General features: G+C 44.3%; 2 long non-coding RNA genes across 7 annotated transcripts; both read left to right on the plus strand.

The window, feature by feature from the left end:
* Positions 1–9,359: 9,359 nt before the first annotated feature.
* LOC147349595 (uncharacterized) lies at positions 9,360–17,701 on the plus strand. Of its 6 annotated transcripts, none has more exons than XR_015150030.1 (4): positions 9,360–9,545; positions 12,943–13,187; positions 15,186–15,261; positions 16,919–17,701. It is a non-coding gene; the product is annotated as an uncharacterized LOC147349595 (long non-coding RNA). The 6 variants fall into 6 exon arrangements; XR_015150027.1 differs by lacking the exon at positions 16,919–17,701 and adding an exon at positions 16,196–16,548; XR_015150031.1 differs by lacking the exons at positions 12,943–13,187; positions 16,919–17,701 and adding an exon at positions 16,196–16,328.
* A 1,289-nt stretch (positions 17,702–18,990) lies between these two features.
* On the plus strand, positions 18,991–20,362 carry LOC147349596 (uncharacterized). The gene is made up of 2 exons (XR_015150033.1): positions 18,991–19,280; positions 20,260–20,362. It is a non-coding gene; the product is annotated as an uncharacterized LOC147349596 (long non-coding RNA).
* The last annotated feature ends 21 nt before the right edge of the window (positions 20,363–20,383 follow it).

A 20,383-nucleotide genomic window follows, 5' to 3' on the forward strand; every position in this document is an offset into this window, starting at 1 on the left:
CGTCAGTCAGGTCAGAAACTTTGAAGTCATCTTTGATGCCTTTCTTTCAAACACATTCTACATTAAACCTATCAGCAAATGAGTTCTACTTTAAAATACATATACTGAATCTGATCACTTTTTGTCCCCACAGTAAATACTAACCTAGTCCTAGCCTCCAACATCTTTGCCTGGATTGCTGGCTGAGCATCCTAACTGGACTCTCTCTCTCTACCCTTGTCACTCTCTACTGCACAGAAACCAGAGTAATCCTGTTGAGTCACCAGTCACTCCCCTGTGCAAAACTGCCCAATGACTTTTCATCATACTTTAAAATAAAATCCTATATCCTTACCATGGGCTGCAAGGCCCTGTGAGATCCCAGACTGCCTCTCCAACCCGTCTTCTACCACTGTCCCCCTTTCTCTCACCACTTCTGGCTTCCTTATTTCTCAAATATATCAACTGTATTCCTACCTCTGTGCCTTTGTACTTGCAACTGTCTCTGCCTGGAACCATCATTCCCCTAAAATGTATGTATGACTTTCCCCCTCACTTCATTCTGGGGTAGGGTTACCAGATACAATACAGGATGCTCAGTTAAATTTGGATTTCAGATAAACGATGAATAATTATTTAGTATGTATGTCTTAAATATTTGTTATCTGAAATTCAAATCGAAATGGCTGTCCTGTATTTTTATTTGCTAAACTGCCCTTTTTTTTAGAGCTTTTATTACTTTAGTTCATGGAAGGGACTAACCTTTCCTGGCTCCTGCCTCAGTTTCGGCTTCCCCACTGTTATAAGGCCTTATGGGCCTTTCCCCATAAGGAGGACAGACACCCGCTCCCCACCATGTACTCCACCTGCCTCTTGTTTTTAGAAAAACTCTAGCCGCCTAGGCCTTCCCCAAGTTAAAAAAAAATCAGAGAAGTGAGAAAATGCAGAAACAAAAGAAAACATTTCAGCCAGACAAAATAATAATAGCCATTAAACAAAGTCAAGGACCTTTAGTTCCTTCTCAAGGTCTGTAGATAATATTCTGAGCCAAATCCTTTGAGCTGTTTTGCAAACACTGAAAGCCCCACCAGGTGGAAGTAGTTAACTGACTGCTGACCCGGAGCACATCGACCCCAGACCAGAAGGTTGATGATGTTAACTCCCAATTAGCTCACCATCCACCAATCAGAAGAATGTCCGAACTGATCGTACACCCTGCAACCCACCTCCCGACCCTGTCTTCAAAAATGGTTCCCTGAACGCCATTAGGGAATTTGGGTCTTTTGAGCATTAGCTACCTGGACAGACTGCTTGGTTCTCTGTGATAAATGCTGCATTTTTCCTTCATCACAACCTGGTGTGATTGATAGGTTGGCTTTACTAAGCGTGCAGGCAAGCATATCCAAGTTTGGTTTGGAAAAATATACATTGTATATACACACACACAAATACATACGTGTTTTTATATATTTATTTATATAAAATAGAAGCAGGCAGGATATTTATATATATGTGTGTGTGTGTGTGTGTGTATTAGAAGCAATCAGGATACAGACGGAGAGAGAAAAAACCTGCTTTAGATATACATATTTAAAGTCTGCTTTCAGGCTCAAATATATGTTTAGTTTTTTTTTTAGGTTTTTTTTTTTTTATCTAGCATCTTGGACTTCCCACATGGCTCAGTGGTAAATAATCTGCCTGCCAATGCAGGAAGCTTGGGTTCAATCCATGGGTTGGAAAGATCCGCTGGAGAAGGAAATGGCAAGCCATTCGGGTAGTCTTGCCCAGGAAATACCATGGATAGAGGAGCCTGGCGGGCTACAGTTCATGGGGTTGCAAAAGAGTCAGACATGACTGCACACTGAAAACAAACAATCTTTTGGTATGTTTCAAACGGGAGGTTTCATTTCCACAAGAGTTCATTGTGCCATCTTCTCCCATAGTTGACATCTCCACACTGCCACTCATTCCATCTGTATTTCTATGTCTAAAGTATATCCTTCAAAGTTCATTGAACTTCAGTGTGTGTCTTTTATCTCCATTTCCTGCATAACCTTGTTAAGATTTCATATACTGACTGATGACACTGAGGTCTAAATGTGCAGCCAGCCCCTCACACCATGTTTATAACTTCAAAGTTTACTTGACAAAAACAGTTTAGCATACAGCTGGAAGTTTATTCTAATGAGTCACCAGGGGATTTGTGTGGAGTCATGGATTTGACTTTCCATTGGTAAAGATTGTATTCCTTCTTTATATATTTCAGGTATCCTGGGAAAGGACTTTGTAGTGATGAAATAAAATCCATGTTTTATGGCCAGATGAGAGTAATTTAAATATAAAACGTTTCTTTGCCCATGTTGGCATTCTCTCTTCCCTTTAGTATTTGTTGTGCATCTACATTAACCAGACCTCCTAAGGAGACAGTATTCCTTCTTAATCTTGTAAGGGGTCACTGGCCCATGACCACTGCTTGCTTTATTGTACATTTGGACTGTGTAAACTGTAAATGATACATCACTTGATGTATAACCCTTTGTCTCAAAAACTTACATAATTGTACTTTCTTATATAATTGAGTTTTCTGAAAAAATGTCTCTTCAGGCTGGCTAGAATAAAATTTTCCATTTCTTTCTTGGTTTGACTACTGATTCTTTTTTTTTTTTTCCCATTGACAGTAGGTCCCTAAAACCCAGGTCCACTATCTCTTTGCTTTCCCTTTTTCCCTGTCAGGGACCACGCCGGCCTCTTCACACCCTACCTTTAGGCTGCCCACCTAGTTCTCAGTTATCAGGAGTGGATGGAGTCAGAGGCCCTACGAGGGCTTTTGCAGTGGTGGGGAAAAAGAGGTCTCTTCCCTGAAATGAGGAAGCCCTAGGGTGAGCACAATAAGGCTTGAGAACAGCAAACATCCACGTTCGCTCTGGTCAGCCCTCTCAACAACAGCCAATTGGAAGACAGAGTTTCCAGGACTGGAAGTTCAAGAGCCAATCAGATCGCAGCCAGGCGGCCCTTGTCCTCTTAGGGGTTTCTCCAATTTCCTGCTGAAGAAGCTCCAGGTTAGTACCAACGATGCTTATCTTGCTCCCTCGGCTTTTCTTTCTTTACATGCCTGTCTCCTTCTCTTTAAGCGGTAAGTTTTGAGCACGTCTGATACACTGCCCTTTCTTCCTTCTCTGAAACTCATAGAATTTCAGAGTCGTGAAAGAAACCTTAGCATCAAGGTCAAAGGTCTTGTTTTACAGATGGTCAGAAAAACAGAGTGTTATCTCTACTGCCTCACCTGCGTGAGCTTTGTAGAAACTCCCATCATTCGTTATCTGTAAATTTTCATCAGTTTTTGGGTCTCAGTGTAAGCTTCATCTAAGAGCAAGGGCGACATCTTGATGGGAAGAGATAACAGGTTTCCTGTATGATGAATACAGGAGAAAACGCCAGGATGCTCCGTTGTAATGGGTTTTCAATCAATTCAGGACATCTTTGTAAACATCTTTGTAAGGGCATCAGGGAGACAAGAGAAAGGAGACCCATTTTAACAACAGGTGCTGCCAGTACTCTGGAAGAGCATTCTTGGGTGAATCATTAAATGGTGTCCTGTGTGCCAGTGATGTTAAGAGTTAGCGATGTAGGATTCTTGGCAAGTGCCTGCTCCTCCCGCACCTCACCTGGGCAATAATAATGGTGCAACAAACATAGGAGTATGTATATCTTTTCTAATTAGTGTTTTCTTTTTCTTCAGGTAAGCACCTGGAGGTGGAATTGTTAGATCATATGGTAGTTCTATTTTTAGTTTTTTTTGAGGAACCTCCATACTGTTCTCCATAGCGCCTGCACCAGTTTATATTCCCACCAAGAGTGCATAAGGGTTCCCTTTTCTCCACATCCTCCCCAGCACTTGTATCTTGTCTTTTGGATAGCAGGCATGAATGGGATCTCTTTGTGGTCTTGATTTGCATTTCCCTGATGATTAGTAATGTCAAGCATCTTTTCATGTATCTGTTGGCCATCTGTATGTCGTCTTTGGAAAAATGTCCATTCAGGTCCTCTGCCCATTTTTTAAAGGTGTTATTATTCTTTTGATGTGAGCTATATGAGTTCTTTGTAATTAACCCCCTACGAGATATATTATTTGCAAATATCTTCTCCCATTCCGTTGATTTAATTTTAGCACTAGCTTTAACTTTCAGTTTTTGTTCTTTGTTACTCTTTCATAGTGTCTGTTATTATTTTAAGTGTGCAGTTTTCTCACTCTGTGTGTGTATGTGCGTGTGTGTGCACATACGGATGCATGTTCTCTCCTGTTCCCTGAAGTAACTGTTTTACTTTATGTTGAAAGCTTCTTCAACTGTCTGGGGGAATCTTGACTGTGTATATTTAAGAATGAGGTGGATGTGAGCTCTCTGTACTGGGTAAGACTTGTCGCTGGGCCAAGATGATGGGACAGGAATGCTGATATTCTGAATGGAAGGATGCAGGATATTTTCTATGGAGCCAGCGAATTTATTTAGTGAATAACATTTCAGTGTTTAATGTGTATAAACATCTTGGGAAGTTCTACATGTTGTTCCTCCTGTCACACCCTCACTCTTGAAGTGGTACTGGACTGTAAGGCATGCTGGTAGGAGGGAGGGACCACTGTTTTCATATGTGGATTCCTGGCCCTGTATCGCCCTCCTGGACTCAACGGTTCCTGATACTTCCTAGTTCTGCATCCTTCTAGTGTTCTGTAGGGTGAATTGACTTCTTCCTTGGCTATGTCTCTCACCCTCTACAGTTCCTTCTACTTTTCCTTATCAAGTATCGTGCCCGCATCAACTTTCTATGTCCCGGAATGTTTTTTAATTTCTCACTGATGGTTCTTATCCCATTCTTCTGTTTAGATCTTTATGGCTCTTTTTATTTCTTAGGTGTTATTTTAACAAGATCTTAAGAGAGTGAGATGATAAATCAATGTTTTCAGTCTCCCACATATAACTAGACAATTCTATATCACTGCTTTATAATTCTTACCATTAAAAACAACTGAAAGGCCATCATGAATTAACTGGTTTATTCATTCAAGAAATACTAAGATTCATTAAAAATGATGTGACTGCATTTTGGCATCAATAACTAGGCAAGATGAGTATGGGGAAAAGGCAAATTACAAAGCACTGAGTTATAGAAATATAAATTAGATAACATACATGTGACTAAGAGGAGAGGGGAGCCCAGTTATAACAATGGTTAAATCTGAGAGGTAATAGCCAAAATTATTTGTTTTTTTAATTTCTTTAGACATCTCTGTATCTTCTGAACTTTAGAACAGTTCAGTTCAGTTCAGTTGCTCAGTCGTGTCCGACTCTTTGGGACCCCATGGACTGCAGCGCACCAGGCCTCCCTGTCCATCACCAACTCCCAGAGCTTGCTCAAACTTATGTCCATTGAGTCCGTGATGCCATCCAACCATCTCATCCTCTATCATCCCCTTCTCCTCATGCCTTCAATCTTTCCCAACATCAAGTTCTTTTCTAGTGAGTCAGTTCTTTGAATCAGGTAGCCAGAGTATTAGAGCTTCAGCTTCAGCATCAGTCCTTCCAGTGAATACTCAGGACTGATTTCCTTTAGGATTGACTGGTTTGATCTCCTTGCAGTGCAAGGGACTCTCAAGAGTCTTCTCCAACACCACAGTTCAAAAGCATCTATTCTTTGGCACTCAGCCTTCTTTATGGTCCAACTCTCACATCGATACATAACCACTGGAAAAACCATAGCATGGTTTTAATAACCAGAATATATGTAAGTCTAGTTTTGAAATAATGACTATCTGGGTACATACAGTTTTGTGTACATCTTGACTTCCTTAAGCGAGGTACCCATATTTAAGTTATTTGTTCAGGAGAACACATTCCTTGAAGTTTTTAATCCATCTTTTCAAATTCCCTTTCCAGAGAGGATGCAAGTACATATTTGCAGCAGTATTTGACAGTGCTCCTTTCCCAGACCCATACCGGAGCCAAGGAATGATGGGTCCTTGGTACAAACTGGTATTTGTACACTTTCCAGAATTTTCCTTTGCTTTTAGCTCTTTTTATGTCAACTTTTTTTTTTTTTTTTTTTTGGTCTGTCTGATCTATTTTCTTTTTAAAAAATAATTTTGTTTATTTATTTATTTTTGGCTGTGCTGGGTCTTCATCATGCGTGGGATTTTTCTCTAGTTGCCGCGAGCAGGGGCTACTCTTTAGTTGCGGCGTGCGGGGTTCCCATTGCCTTGGTTTCTCATGTTGCGGAGCATGGGTTCTAGGTGTGGGGGCTTCAGTGGTTGCAGCACGTGGGCTTGATAATTGCAGTTCCCGGGCTCTAGCACAGGCTCAGTAGTTGTGCCGCACGGGCTTGGTTGCTCCACAACATGTGGAATCTTCCCAGACCAGGGATCAAGCCCATGTCTCTTGTATTGGCAGGCAAATTCTTTGCCACTGAGCCACCATGGAAGCCCTGGTCTACTTTCTTATGAGTAGTTATCAAAAGGATCACTTTAATATTTGGAGCCCTTCTCTACCGTAAAAATGTGACAACTAAAACAAATTCCTGAACTCAGTTCATTAGATTTCAAAATGTTTTCCCCCTGGTCGAGGCAGTATACGGAGGGAACTAGGAATTTGGGACGTGAAGTCAGATTGCCTGAGCTCTAATTATAGCTCTACAACAACTTAACCATCTGTTAAGGTGATCAATGAACTAAACTCATTCCCTCGTCTGTGTAATAAGGAGTGTGAAAGTATCCGTACAAGCATGTGACACAGTGCTGGTACATAACAGACTCTTGTTGTATTCTTTAGTTTTGCTAAGTCGTGTCTGACTCTGCAACTCCATGGACTGTAGCCTGCCAGGCTCCTCTGTCAATGGGATTCTCCAGGCAAGAATACTGGAGTGGGTTGCCATTTCCTTCTCCAGGGGATCTTCTCAACCCAGGGATCAAACCAGTGTCTCCTGCCTTGGCAGGCAGATTCTTTACCACTGAACCACAAGGGAAGCTCTTAAATTATGTTTATTTTTGTTTTCATTGTGACTGTTATAATGCTATGGCCTGAATTGTATTCCCCTGCAAAATTTATATATGAAGCCATAATCCCCCAATGTGATAGTATTTGGAGGTGAGACCATTGGGAAATAATAAAGTTTAAATGAGATCTTGAAAGTGGGGCCCTTGTGGTGGGATTGGTGCCCTTATAAGAAGAGAAACCAAAGATTTCTCCCCACACCCTGTTAGTGTGAGGAAATAGCAATGACAAGAAGACAGTCATCTCAAAGCCAGGACAAGAGCTCTCAGCAGGCCTCCACTGTGCTGATACCCTGATCCCAGACTTCTCGCCATAAGTACTGAAAGAAAAACTCTCAAGCTAGAATTCTTTACCAATTCTATACCTTCTTTCAAAAAAAGAAAAAGTGAAATACAGACATTTTTAGACCTATTAAAGCTAAAAGAATTCATCAGCAGCAGACCCTCCCTGCAAGAAATATTAAAGGAAGCCATTCAGGCAGAGGGAAAATAGCACCAGATGGAAACCTAGATCTACTCAAAGAAATGAAGCACCTCGGCAATGATAACTACATGGATGGGTATATGTTTTCTCAAGCAGAATGACCTGTTCTTAGGAAGAGCTAGTCTGTCCTTATGACACCACAGAACTGAAATAGAGTTAAGATACTGTTTTGCCAATTTCTTCCTGGGATTAGACATGGATTGTTTCCTCCTGTAGTATAACTTCCTTGACTGAGAGAAGACATTTGGAAAGTCATCTCTGTGACTTTAGCCAACAGTTTGTTGGTGATTATCCATTCCTTCACTAACTTGGAGTGTACAAAGCAGTAGGAGGCAAATTGTTTTCTTAATTTGCCTTCAGTGTTTCACCTCATTTGTTTCTATGGTTATGAAAAGAACAAATTCTCTCTTCACTCTGAGATACAAAATTTAGAACACTAGTTCACCAAAAGTTTTAAAAATAAAGGTGAACTTGTGATTTGTGGATTGGATAAGTATCAGGATTAAAAGCAAAATTTTCTGCTTAAACTACCACTTAGAAGCAAATAAATTGTATACATGTACTATGAGTTCCTTTATTGATCCCACGATTGTCTTTTTTGAGATTTTCACAGGGTTCTCCATTTCAGCCTCACATATAGCTTTACTGCTTACTTTCCAAACTTCAGTGTGATCACTTCTCATCTATATGTGTCTTCATTGTATGTTTGAAACATTGAATGTTTCATTTAGGATTACGTGCAGATAAAAACTCATTATCTTTTGAGGAGATCACATTATGACAATGATCCGTGATAAAACAGTATTTTAGAGGAAAGATGGTTCTCTTTTGTTACAGCCTGTTTATTGGTTGGGCAACCAACCATTTAGCATTCCACTGGAGGCAGGAACCAGCCGTGGGGCAGGGAGAGTGACATAATCCAGAGCAAGGGATAGATAGGTGCTCTCTGCTTTTCCTAGGCTGTGGGAGGGGTCACTTGGTGAAACACCACCGTCTTATCCAGATACTATGAGAGAAGCCCCACCTGGTCACTGGGAAAGTTAGGAATGATCATGAAAGACAAAAACAACATTGGTGGTGATCTTCCTGATTTTAAGATCTGTAAATGTATTCTCACGGGATGACCTTGAATAAAGATGAGGGGAGCTTTGTGTGTACTAAAACAGAAGTGAAACCTCATAAAGATGTATGTTCTGTTCTCTCAGTAGCCTATCAGCCAAGCAAACCAGTTCCTCTTTTACTCGTGGGGTGAACTGTCAGAACATCGGGGGTCTGGTCTTGATTGTGCCTTTTGAACCTTGAAAAAGACCCCTTAAAATCGTTCTCTCTAAAATGCTTGCCTGTCCTTGCATTGACAGCATCAAATCATTAATGGTACAGCATTTTGAAAGAGTATAAAGTGAACATGAGTAAAGAAGTAGAGTGGAAGAAACCTTAAATCTCAACTTGTTTCATTTAGGAAGGGAGATTTAATTAGGACAACCCAGTTAAGAGGATTCAATCTGTCTTTTATGTCCCCATCTTTTTATTCTGACTGCCACTGCCTCAGTTCACAATCATCTCTTAATTATTCTTTTGTTCTCACCCAGCCACCCCAAAAACCTACTTCTCCATTATCCTTCAAACTGGCCACTGCTGCTGCTGCTGCTGCTAAGTCGCTTCAGTCGTGTCTGACTCTGTGCGACCCCATAGACGGCTCTCCATGATATTTAAGGTCTCTTGCAATGTACTTTTCAGGGTTGTTTTAAACATTAACTTTGTAATGTCTGACACATAGAATTCAGTGTATCTGGTGTAGTTAAATAATAACAACAACAGTAGCTGTAGGCTAAAAATTCATTTAAATTCATCTCCTAGACTGAGGACCATCAGTTTCCATATCTAAAAGAGAATACCTGCAGAAAAATCATTCTTATAAATCCAGAGAAATCACGCTCTTGAAGGCAGCCTAGTGGATGGGGCAGAAGTCGAGACACGTGTTTGTTTCCCTCCTCTTTCTCCATGAAGTGCGGATACAGTCCCAGACTGCGACGTCCAAGAGAGGTGGGACCACATGTTTTATTTGTTTTGCCTTCTACTTTTTCTTCGCCTACTCTGTTAGTGAGTGGTTCTCTGATGTCTCAGCAGATAAAGAATCCCCCTGCAATGCATGAGCCATGGGTAGCATCCCTGGGTTGGGAGGATCCCCTGGAGGAGGGCAACCCACTCCAGTATTCTTGCCTGGAGAATCCCATGGACAGAGGAGCCTGGCAGGCTATGGTCCTTGGGGTTGCAGAAGAGTCAGACATGACTGAGCACACACACACACTGTACTAGTGAAGGAAAAGCAGACCATGTCACCTCAAAATATGCCACTTTGGTATATTGATGATGTTGAATTAAAGGCAAGAGAAAATAGCAGGTATAAGAAGAACACTCTGACCCTCCTTTTCTTTCTGAAAGCTGGAGCTAAAAGTCCCACATGAGAAGTACTTTCCCTGTACCAGGAGGAAGGAAGACATTCTCACCACCAGAGGTGGGGAATCTGGGGCAGAGAAATCTATACAGGCAAACTTTGTTAAACCAACCCTTATCTTCGTAGTTACTTCTTGAATAGGAAGGATTCACTTTTCCCCTGTGTGAGTCTCCTTTACTCTCACCCTAGTACCACATTCACAAAACTTCTGACACCAGATTGTATGGAGCTTTGCCCACACCAAGCAATTTTGTGAAACCAGCTGCATGTCATACAATTTGACTCAGTTCTGACACTGTCTAACTGGAGACAGCATCAGATCCCACAGGTTAAGGGCTCAGCCCTACAAGACTGCCCCCCATGTCAGCGGTCAACCTCAAGTACTAGGTCCCCAGGTTTCCTACAATTTCTGTCTGACTTGCCTATAAATTGGAACTTCCCATGTCCTCCCTGACTCCACCTTGGATTCAATTAATTTTTATAATGGTTCATAAAACTCAGGAAAACAGTTTACTTACTGTTGTAAAAAATTAATAAACAGAAACCTTAACTAAGTAGAGTTGGGAAACCAGAAGGGGGAGCTCTCACGTCCTGTAAAGGTTGTTCAGTTGCTAAGTTGTGTCCGACTCTGCAACCCCATGGACTGCAGCACACCCGACTGGTCCTGTAACGGTATCTAAGCCTAATAGAAAGAAAGCAGGCTCTTCCTTCCTGGAAAGCACTCAGCCAATGAAAAGCCCTGGACTCTGCTAGCTCTAGCCCTCTGAACTTCCTTTTCTTCCCAATAAAAGCATTCTCCTTCCCTTGCCTGATGGGGACGTGCATGTGGCTCTACCAGGGTTGCAGACCTTGGATTGCCATTCTCTGCGGATCCCAAATAAACTCATCTTTGCCTGAGAAGTACCTGGCAGTCTATTTGTTTCAAGTCATCACCATGTATCACTTTGTTAGGAAAGGATATGATGAAGGATACAGGTGAACATCCAGATGAAAGACACGCAGGGCAAGGTATGTGGGAAAGGGCTGGGAGCTTCCATGCCCTCTCTGGGCACCACTCTCTCAATACCTCCATGTGTTCACCAACTTATAAGCTCTGTGAACTCGATACTTTTGGAATTTTTAGGGAGGCTGCATCATGGGTCAGTGAGTATGATGTATCATTAACTCCATTGCTAGTCCCCTTCCCCTCCCTGAAGAATAGGAGGTGAGGCTGAAAATTTCAAGCTTTTCCTTTAGGGCCCTCCCCCATCTATCCAGCATGGGATGGTTAAACCTCACACAAAAAGCCACAGAACTTCTTGGCTTAAGACATCAGTGGATAAATTTCAGAATGGAGCAGCTGGAAATTGAGGGTGGAGTATACCAGAAAGAAGGTATCTACAGAGAGGGGAATCCCCTAAATCTGCATATAAAGTCCCTACAAATCCTCGGATAACTCTTTTTACTGCAGCCTACTAGGTGAGACTCCAAGGAGCCCAGTGGAAAGCAACAGCTGAAGGGGAGATATTTCAGCTGCTGTCAACTGCAAGGGAGATGGAATATGTAGTTTGATTTCAACAAACTTAAAGGGGCTTGGTGAATCCCTTTGGACTGCCCACTGAAATCGCATAGGGGCTATTCCTTACTAGACTATGGGCTGGGACTAAGGAATACACCCTAATAAAAATGGTGAAACTTAGACTCACCATAATAGAGGATTGAACCAGAACTCCACAAGCTTGAAATCAAGTCCAAGCTATTAATGTGACAGCTTGCTCATATAAAAATCAATATTCTTCAGGGGAAGATAAAAGAATAAAGAATCTGTACAATGTATCATCTCCAGTGTCCATTATACACATTTTTAAAATCCTAGACATGCAAAAAAAAAAAAGGAAAACATAACTCAACATCATTAGAAAAACTAGACAATGACAGTGTATGCCCACACCACCCAAATGTGGGGGGCGTGAAAACCTTTAAGCATTTATTTTAAATATCTACAAAAAACTTTAAGCAAAAGATAAAGCCAGAAAGAAAAACACCAATACAGTATACTAACACATATATATGGAATTTAGAAAGATGGTAACAATAACCCTGTATACGAGACAGCAAAAGAGACACTGATGTATAGAACAGTCTTATGGACTCTGTGGGAGAGGGAGAGGGTGGGAAGATTTGGGAGAATGGCATTGAAACATGTATACTATTATGTATGAAACGAGTCGCCAGTCCAGGTTCGATGCACGATGCTGGATGCTTGGGGCTGGTGCACTGGGACGATCCAGAGGGATGGTATGGGGAGGGAGGAGGGAGGGGGGTTCAGGATGGGGAACACATGTATACCTGTGGCGGATTCATTTCGATGTTTGGCAAAACCAATACAATATTGTAAAGTTTAAAAATAAAATTTAAAAAAAAAAGATGGTAAAAGAAAAAAAAAGAAAAAAAAGAAATGTTGGTTAAAAAAAATTTAAGCAAAAGATAGTAATAATGAATAGATAGATAATCTTAGAGAAAGGAAAATTATATTTTAAATAAAATTCTAAAACTGAAAATAAGAAAACAATTAAATGAGTGGGTTTATTAACAGCAAGTCAAGGTTGTCAGAAGAAAGAGTCAATGAAATTAAAGAAATACAAAGAGACATCTCAGTCAAAAGATTGAGAATAAAGATTGAAAAAAAATGACATATCAAACAGCATTAAGGTGATGATATTAATTGGAGTTAAAAATGAGAGGACAGGGAAAACAAGGCAGAAAATGTCAAGAAATAATGGTAAAAAATCCCTAAATTTGGTAAAGACAAAAATGTACATATTCAAAAATCTCAAGGCACCACAATGAGATATATAAAGACAACCGTTCCTAGGTACAGTCGCAGTCACAGTCCTAAAAACGAGTATGAAATCTGAATAGCAAAGATAAACAGAACATGACATGCTGGAGTTATCTTTAATAACTTAATGATAGTTGTCTTTGACTTCTCACCGAAAACTCAAGGTCAGATGACAGTGGCAGCAAATCTTCAAACTGCTGAAAGCAAAGATTAAATACAGAATTCTACATCCAATAGTATGAATGAAGATGAAATACAGTTACTCTCAGACAAAAGAATTCATCTAAGAGAATTCATCACCAGCAGATGTGCACCACAAGAAATGCTGAAGGAAATTCTTCAGGCTAAAGGGGAATGATATCAGGGAAAATCTTAGACTTTCAAGAATGAATGAAGAGGATCAGAAATGGTAAATATCTGGGTAAATATGAAAGACTTTTCTTCCTGCTTTCTTTAAAATACAGGACAGTTTAAAGCAAAAGTTATGACATTAGCTTGTGGAGTTTATAATGTGTGTAGATATGATGCATGTAACAAATAGAGGATTGTAGTAAATGGACCTGTTTGGTTACAAGGCTTCTACATTTTGTGTAAAGTCATACAATATCATCAGTATGTTGACTGTGGAAATTTAAATAGTTACACTGTAATACTGGAGAAACTACTAAAATATTAATATATAGAGAGAGGTACAGCTGTCAATACATAAAATTAAATTCTTAAAAAAAGTTGAATATGCCCAAAGAAGTCAGGAAAGAGAGAAGAAAGGAACAAATATCAGAAGGGAAAAAAACAAATACTATATCAAAATCCAACCATATCAATTATTACATTAAATATCTATGGAACAAATGATTCAATTTTAAACACAGAGATTGCCAAAATAAATAAAAAAGCAAGATTTAACTATGTTCTGTCTAGGAGAGATGCACCTCAAAAAAGATACAGATCAAAAGTGAATGATAAAAGATACAACTACGAATAGTGAGCATAACATCATAGAAAGTGAAAGTGGTTCAGTGGTGTCTGACTCTCTGCTATATAGTCCACGGAATTCTCCAGGCCAGAATACTGGAGTGGTAGCCTTTTCCTTCTCCAAGGGATCTTCCCAACCCAGGGATCAAACCCAGGTCTCCCACATTGTGGGCAGATTCTTTACCAGCTGAGCCACCAGGGAAGTCTGAGAATACTGGAGTGAGTAGCCTATCACTTCTCCAGCGGATCTTCCCCACCCAGGAATCGAACCGGGGTCTCCTGCATTGCAGGCGGATTCTTAACCAACTGAGCTACTAGGGAAGCCCCATCAGATAAAATAGACCTCAAAGCAAAATTTATTAGCAGAGAGAGGAGTGACATGCATAACTGATCATGTGTGTTAGTTCTTCAGTCGTGTCTGACTCTTTGAGACCCCATAGACTGTAGCCTGCCAGGCTTCTCCATCCATGGGACTCTCCAGGTAAGAATACTGGAGTAGGTTGCCATTTCCACCTTTAGGGGATCTTCCTGACTCAGGGATCGAACCTGGGTCTCCCACATTGCAGGCAGACTATTTAGAGTTTGAGCCACGAGAGAACCCCATGCATAACCATGAAGGGTCAATTCATCAGAAAGACATAACAATAATCAAATATCTAATAATAGAATTTTAACATCCACTAGGCAAAATTTGACAGAATTGAAGGGAGAAATGGGCAGTCTCACAATCATAGTTGAAAGTTTTATTCAGTTCAGTGCAGTTGCTCAGTCGTGTCCGACTCTTTGCGACCCCATGAATCCCAGCACGCCAGGCCTCCCTGTGCATCACCAACTCCCGGAGTTCACCCAAACTCATGTGCATCGAGTCGGTGATGCCATCCAGCCATCTCATCCTCTGTTTTATTATCCCTCTATTAATTAATTGAAAATCTACACAAGAAGTCAGTAAAGACACAGACTATCTGAGCAGCATTGTCAGTCACCTTGACCTAACTAATATTTACAGAATACCATACCCTAAATGTACAATGAACATTTTCAAGTGCACGTAGTATATTCACCAATATAGACCATATGTTAGTCAATAAAACCAAGTATCAACAAATTAAAAGGAACTGAAATCTGTATGGAGTTTGTTCTCAGGGCATTTGCATACCCTGGAGGCCAGTAAGGGAAGAAGGGTAGGTCCAGAGAGCAGGTACAAATGGCAGTGCCAGCAGAAGCAGGTGTGGGGTGGGGGCTGAAGAGGAGGGGGGGAGAGAGGTGGGTGAGGGCACCAGTTACCCACTCCAGGCTCCAGCCTTTCAGTTTCTGGCTGCTGCTTGTTCCCAGAGCTGCCAGGAGTGGGGAGGGCTGCCATTAGATTGGCACAGATGGTGATGCTCAGAACGGGGCCCCAGGGCTTCCTGCTTGGCTCTTTTATCTGTCTCAGGGGCGGACAACTAGCCTTCCCTGCTCTGGCCACAGAAGGAGAGCACCTAGCAAGGAACAGAGGTGACTGCTGCAAGGTGAGCTGCTCGAGCTGGGGGCCAGGATTCCGGTGGGATCACTGGGCCAAAAGGGAGGGGATGACCAAAGGCTTTTAAGGGAAGGAAGGGGCAGCCCCAGGGTGTGCTGGGGGCTTAAAGGAAGGGCCTGCTGTGCCCCAGTGGGGAGCCTCTGGCTGGAGATGACTGGCTGAGAGCAGTGACCCCAGAAACTTGCTTCCCACAGAGGGACCTTTGTCCAGGGCTAGACCAAAGGGGGACAGAAGGGTCTAGAAATTCAGGCCAGACCACAGACACACTTCCAAGGGCTACCACAAGCCCTGTGCCCAGTGGTAGCACCCCACTGAGTTGAGGTCCTTCAGGGATCTCTGTGGGGAGGGCAGGGCCCAGGGCCCCAAGGAGACCAGCCCCACACCCAGTTGCAAGGCCACTCTCACAACTGGTCTTCTGAAATTCTCCATCAGGATGAGGGGAGAAAGAGCCCAGGTCCCCAGTGAGAAGCCCCAGTGTGGTGGGCAGCATTGCCAGGCAAGGTGCCCATAGAGCAGGACAGTCTGTCCCCGGGGATCTTGCTCTTTACTCCTTTTCTTACAAAGAAAATGGCAGCTTGGCTCAATGAAAGCTGAGGGGGAGGTCAGGAAGAACCGAGGGGGTCAGTAATTCCTGGTGGAGGAGTCTGGGGAAGTGGGTGCTTGTGTGCCAGCAGCGTGAGAGAGAAAGTCCTGTACAGTGGTTAAGGTTTTGGGCAATGGAACAAGACCCACCTGGGCTTGAATCCTCATTCCTCCACTTACTAGTTTGGAACCTTGGCAACCTCTCCAAGCCTGTTTCCCTTTCTGTTAAATTAGAAAGATAACAACAGTACCCATTTCATGACATTACTGTTAGGGCTAAATGGCATTTTAGCACAGAAACTTAATCACAAAATTTCTGACAATAAACGTTATCATTACAGATGAAGCCCCATGCATGGACCTAGATCCCCGACCTGAAGGGGCAGCTCCTCATTTGGACCCAGACTCAAGTCCAGGGGCCCAGCTGGTGGTGGCCAAAGTGCCTCCTCACCCAGGTTACCACTTGGGAACTTTTCAGAGGAGGAGTCAGGGGTAGGGCCCTGCTCTCCAGAGCCTTTCCAACTGGGCGACTTCCTGAGCGCTCTGGAGCAGGGGTCACAGGGAGGCAGCCCAACTCTGAGGGCCCATTGTTTTTCTCCACTGAGCTGAGAAAGACGCTTTCTCCCCACCCCTCCTCCCTTGATGCCCAACTCTGCATGCTCAGACGAAGACTGAAGATAAACAAACCCTGCCCGACTTGCCTTGTCTTGCTCACAAAGAGCTCTCAGTGCCTCACAATAGTCCTGTGATGCCCAGTCTTCCAGGCTTATTATCCCCAGTTCACAGATGAGGAAGTTGAGGCCCAGAGGGAGGAAGTGGCCTATCTGATGTCCCATACAGAGAAGGGGCACTGCCCAGACTCAGTCTCCCAGTCCTGTATCCAGTACTGCAGCAGACTCACGGGCACAGCAAATGCACAGCCATGCATCAACACACAGACAGCCCCTCATGCAAAGGGCGCAACCTGAGTGGGGAGAGGTGAGAGGCGCGGTGGTTTGGACCCTGACTCCTCAGGAGCCAGGGGGTGACAGCTGTTTTTTGGTTTTTTTTTTCCCCCTCCCTAGATGAGCTTCACATCCCAGGTGACTGGAGCAGAGGTCCTCAGCTTGTCTGTCTTACCTTTTCTCCAGGTCGGATTCCTGCTGCCCTAGCAGGGGCCAGGACAGACCACTCTCGCCCACAGCTATGATCTCTGCTTGGCCTGATGGGTATGGGGCGAGTAGGAAACAAGAGAGGCTGCTGGTGGATTGCAGGAGAGTGTGACCAAAGAGTTGTTCACATGACTGGGTCCTCCCTGTGGTCTCCTGAGGTCAAGAGAGCTGGGAGAGAGGACCCCAAGGTCACCAGTCGTCCCAAGTTTTCCTGGGTTCCTGGGATGCTGGGTTTTCGATTTTAGAGCCTGGAAAGTCCCACACAAACTGCGATGAGTTGGTCCCCTGAGTCTTTCACAGCTCCCAGTTCAGGAAAATGAGATTCGCTCTGTAATACATAGAGGAGACGGAGACTATGGAGTGGGGCCAGGGGCGAAGGGGAGGGTCAGGGACGGGAGAGGCCGGCCCCACTTTCACCTCCTTTTCCAGGCTCTCTCTGAGACCAAAGCCTAGGCTCAATTTCAGCAGGCTATCCTCCCGAGTCCCCAAAGCCCTTTGTTCCCAGTAAAGATAGGAGAAACCTGCTCTAAATGTACTGCTCCCTTCCATATAGAGAAAAAGAAGGTACCAGGTGACTGATGTTTAGGTCGAAGGGCACAAGAAGGAGACCTACGTTAAGCTGTGTGCATTCCAGCAACATATATCGTGTGAACCTGTTTTTTTTTTTTTTAATTGAAATATAATTGCTTTACAATGTGTTAGTTTCTGCTGTACAATGAAGTGAATCAGCTACAAATATACATATATCCCCTCCCTCTTGAGCTTCACTGCCCCCCACCCCCTCCCCATCCCACCCTTCTGAGTCATCACAGAGCACCAAGCTGATCTTCCTGTTTTATAGAAGGTTCCCACTAGCTTTCTGTTTTACACTTGATAGTGTAGCCAGGACGTGGAAACCACCTAAATGTCCAACAGATGAATGTGAACCTGTGTTTTGTCTTTTTTTTTCTTTTAATCCTGAAAATGCAGATACTGTGCCCATCTGTGGGACTGTATTAAGCATCAAATGAGCAGCTGCTTAGTAGATGTTGATGGCTGAGGCTGTGGAGGGGTCTTTCTCTCCCAGACTTGGGAGGAGATGCCTGTCTTGGGTCCAGATCTCACCCGAGTTTCTGTTTCCGTTTCTTTAGGACTTCAGCTCATCTCAGGTAGGCATGCTCCCTGTGTTGCCTCCAGGGAATGGAAATATAGATGAGTGGGAAAGGGGATCCTGATGAGGGGGTGGGAGTTGGCGGGGGGAATGTCAAGGCTGGAATTTCAGATGAGATGAAACAGTTCAGGAGGTCTCAATGGCTGGAAACTGAAGGATGGTTCAGGGCAGGACTTACCCATGATGCCCAGGCCTCTGAAGTTCCTCAGCACAGGGAGGCAGGTGTGGGGTAGGGAAGACATTCAGCCAGGGCTTGGCCCCAAACCAGATCTCCCTGGGCCCTGGGTGGCCCACCTGACACAATGAACAGCAGAAGGAACTGACTTCTCTTTCATCCCGGCCTGCAGTCATCCTGTGGTCTGGTCCATGTTTCCTCCCAGGCTGTGACACGGGCAGTCAGCACCATTACGTTCTTCTTCTCTGAGGCTTTCCTGGGCCAGCACTTCGAGGCTGTGGAGTTGAAGGACAATGAACCTGAGCCAGGAGACCTCTTCCTATTCAGGCTGATGTCCCCCACTGGACGCTGATGCGGGGCCCATGTTGGTGTGTATTGTGGCCACGGAGAGATCATCCACTTTGAGGGTGAGAGGACAGGCCCTGGGCTTGGAACAGAGGCTGCCCATCAAGCCTGCTCCACCAGCAAGTAGGCCTCATAGGGACGAAGACTGCCACCCCCAGCTCATGGTGCAGGTCTCTGATGGAAGTCGCTTGGGCACCCAGGGCATGGGGCTCAGGGCCACGGGATCCTGGGAGATGGGGGTGTGGGTGGGAGCTTGGGGCTGGAGTCACAGGACCGAAGCCAGCTCTGATCACACTTGACCCGTGATCCTTGCAGGCAAGAACCCTCGTGGCCATGGGCCGCACCTGTTTCTCGGCTCCTGTGAAGGCATTGTATCCAAACAAGGGCAGCGCCCAATGCTGCGCTCCCGCTTGCTTTGGAGGGTGCTGCATAGACGCGATGGCATTGACCACGTAGCACTGGAGCGCCGAGGGCATGAAGCCATGGACACTGACCCGCCTCCCTATCACCCCATGCGCAGCAACTGCGTGCATTTTGCTCTGCAACTGTTGGGTCCAGGGCCCAACCTGGACCCTGTACAAGTAGTCCGGATTCCCATGACTTCGGTGAGCACGGCCCAGCTACCCACATAGGACCGCACATCACCTCTAGAACCAATTAACAACTGTAGCTAAACTATGAGCTTCTGGACAGTTTAGGGCCTCTCTCCCCACCCAGGCCACGTTACTCAAATTGGAGATCCACTTTACTTTGGCATAACCAAAGCCCCCAGAAGCAAACTAGGCCTGCTCATTCATCAAGGTTCTACTCCTCAGAAACTCTTTTGGGCCCACTCCAGAAAGATCCGCTCTCACAGATATGAGGCACATCTATTTACTTCAGCCTCCTTCAGCCAGGTGCTGTGGTGGTCCTGGTCAACCCCCATTCCCATTCTTCAGCCAGGTGCTGCGGTGGTCCTGATTAACCCTCATTTCCATTCTCCAATGGAACCTACCTAAGCAGTCAAGCCCTACCTTTCTGGGCCCCTCCATTTCCACCGAGACCCTCCAATTCTGGTTCTGGAGACACCGGTAGCCTATAGATCAAGACTCAGTCCTATGGCCCCTTCCACATTCCAAATCCGGGCCTCACCTCCCAAAAAGTGAAAGTGTTAATTTCTCAGTCCTTTCGGACTCTTTGTGACCCCATGGACTGTAGCCCACCAGGCTCCTCTGTCCATGGGAGTCTCCAGGCAAGAATACTGGAGTGGATTGCCATTCCCTTCTCCAGGGGATCTTCTTGACCCAAGGATTGAAGCCAGGTCTCTGCATTGTGGGCAGATTCTTTACTGTCTGAGCCACCAGGGAAGCCCAGGCAAAAGACCAACCCCCCACCCTCACCCCACTCACTCAACCTGATGCCCCAACTCAACTGGAACCCACCCCCTTCCCCCATCCCAATCACTACTTTCTCTCTAGATCCAGGCTGCCTTCCCTGGGGGGACCTTGGACCTTGAGGGAGGAGCTGGAGGCCTCATAGGATCCAAAAGTCCTGACAGTCACACCATACCCTAACCCAACCTCCTCCCTCCCCCTTCTTTCCTAGGTTTCCGTGGATGTGGACTTGACCGTGGACTAGCTGTGACCTCAGGCACTCCTAGTGGGCAAGGGGCTTCAGAAATGATCATTAAACTATTTTCCAAAGCCAATTCGAGGTTCACCATTCCCTC

The sequence above is a fragment of the Bos grunniens genome, chromosome 21, assembly GCF_055505025.1.
Source record: "Bos grunniens cultivar Pamir isolate PY7600 chromosome 21, Bosgru_T2T1.0, whole genome shotgun sequence".
NCBI classification, from domain to species: Eukaryota; Metazoa; Chordata; class Mammalia; order Artiodactyla; family Bovidae; genus Bos; species Bos grunniens.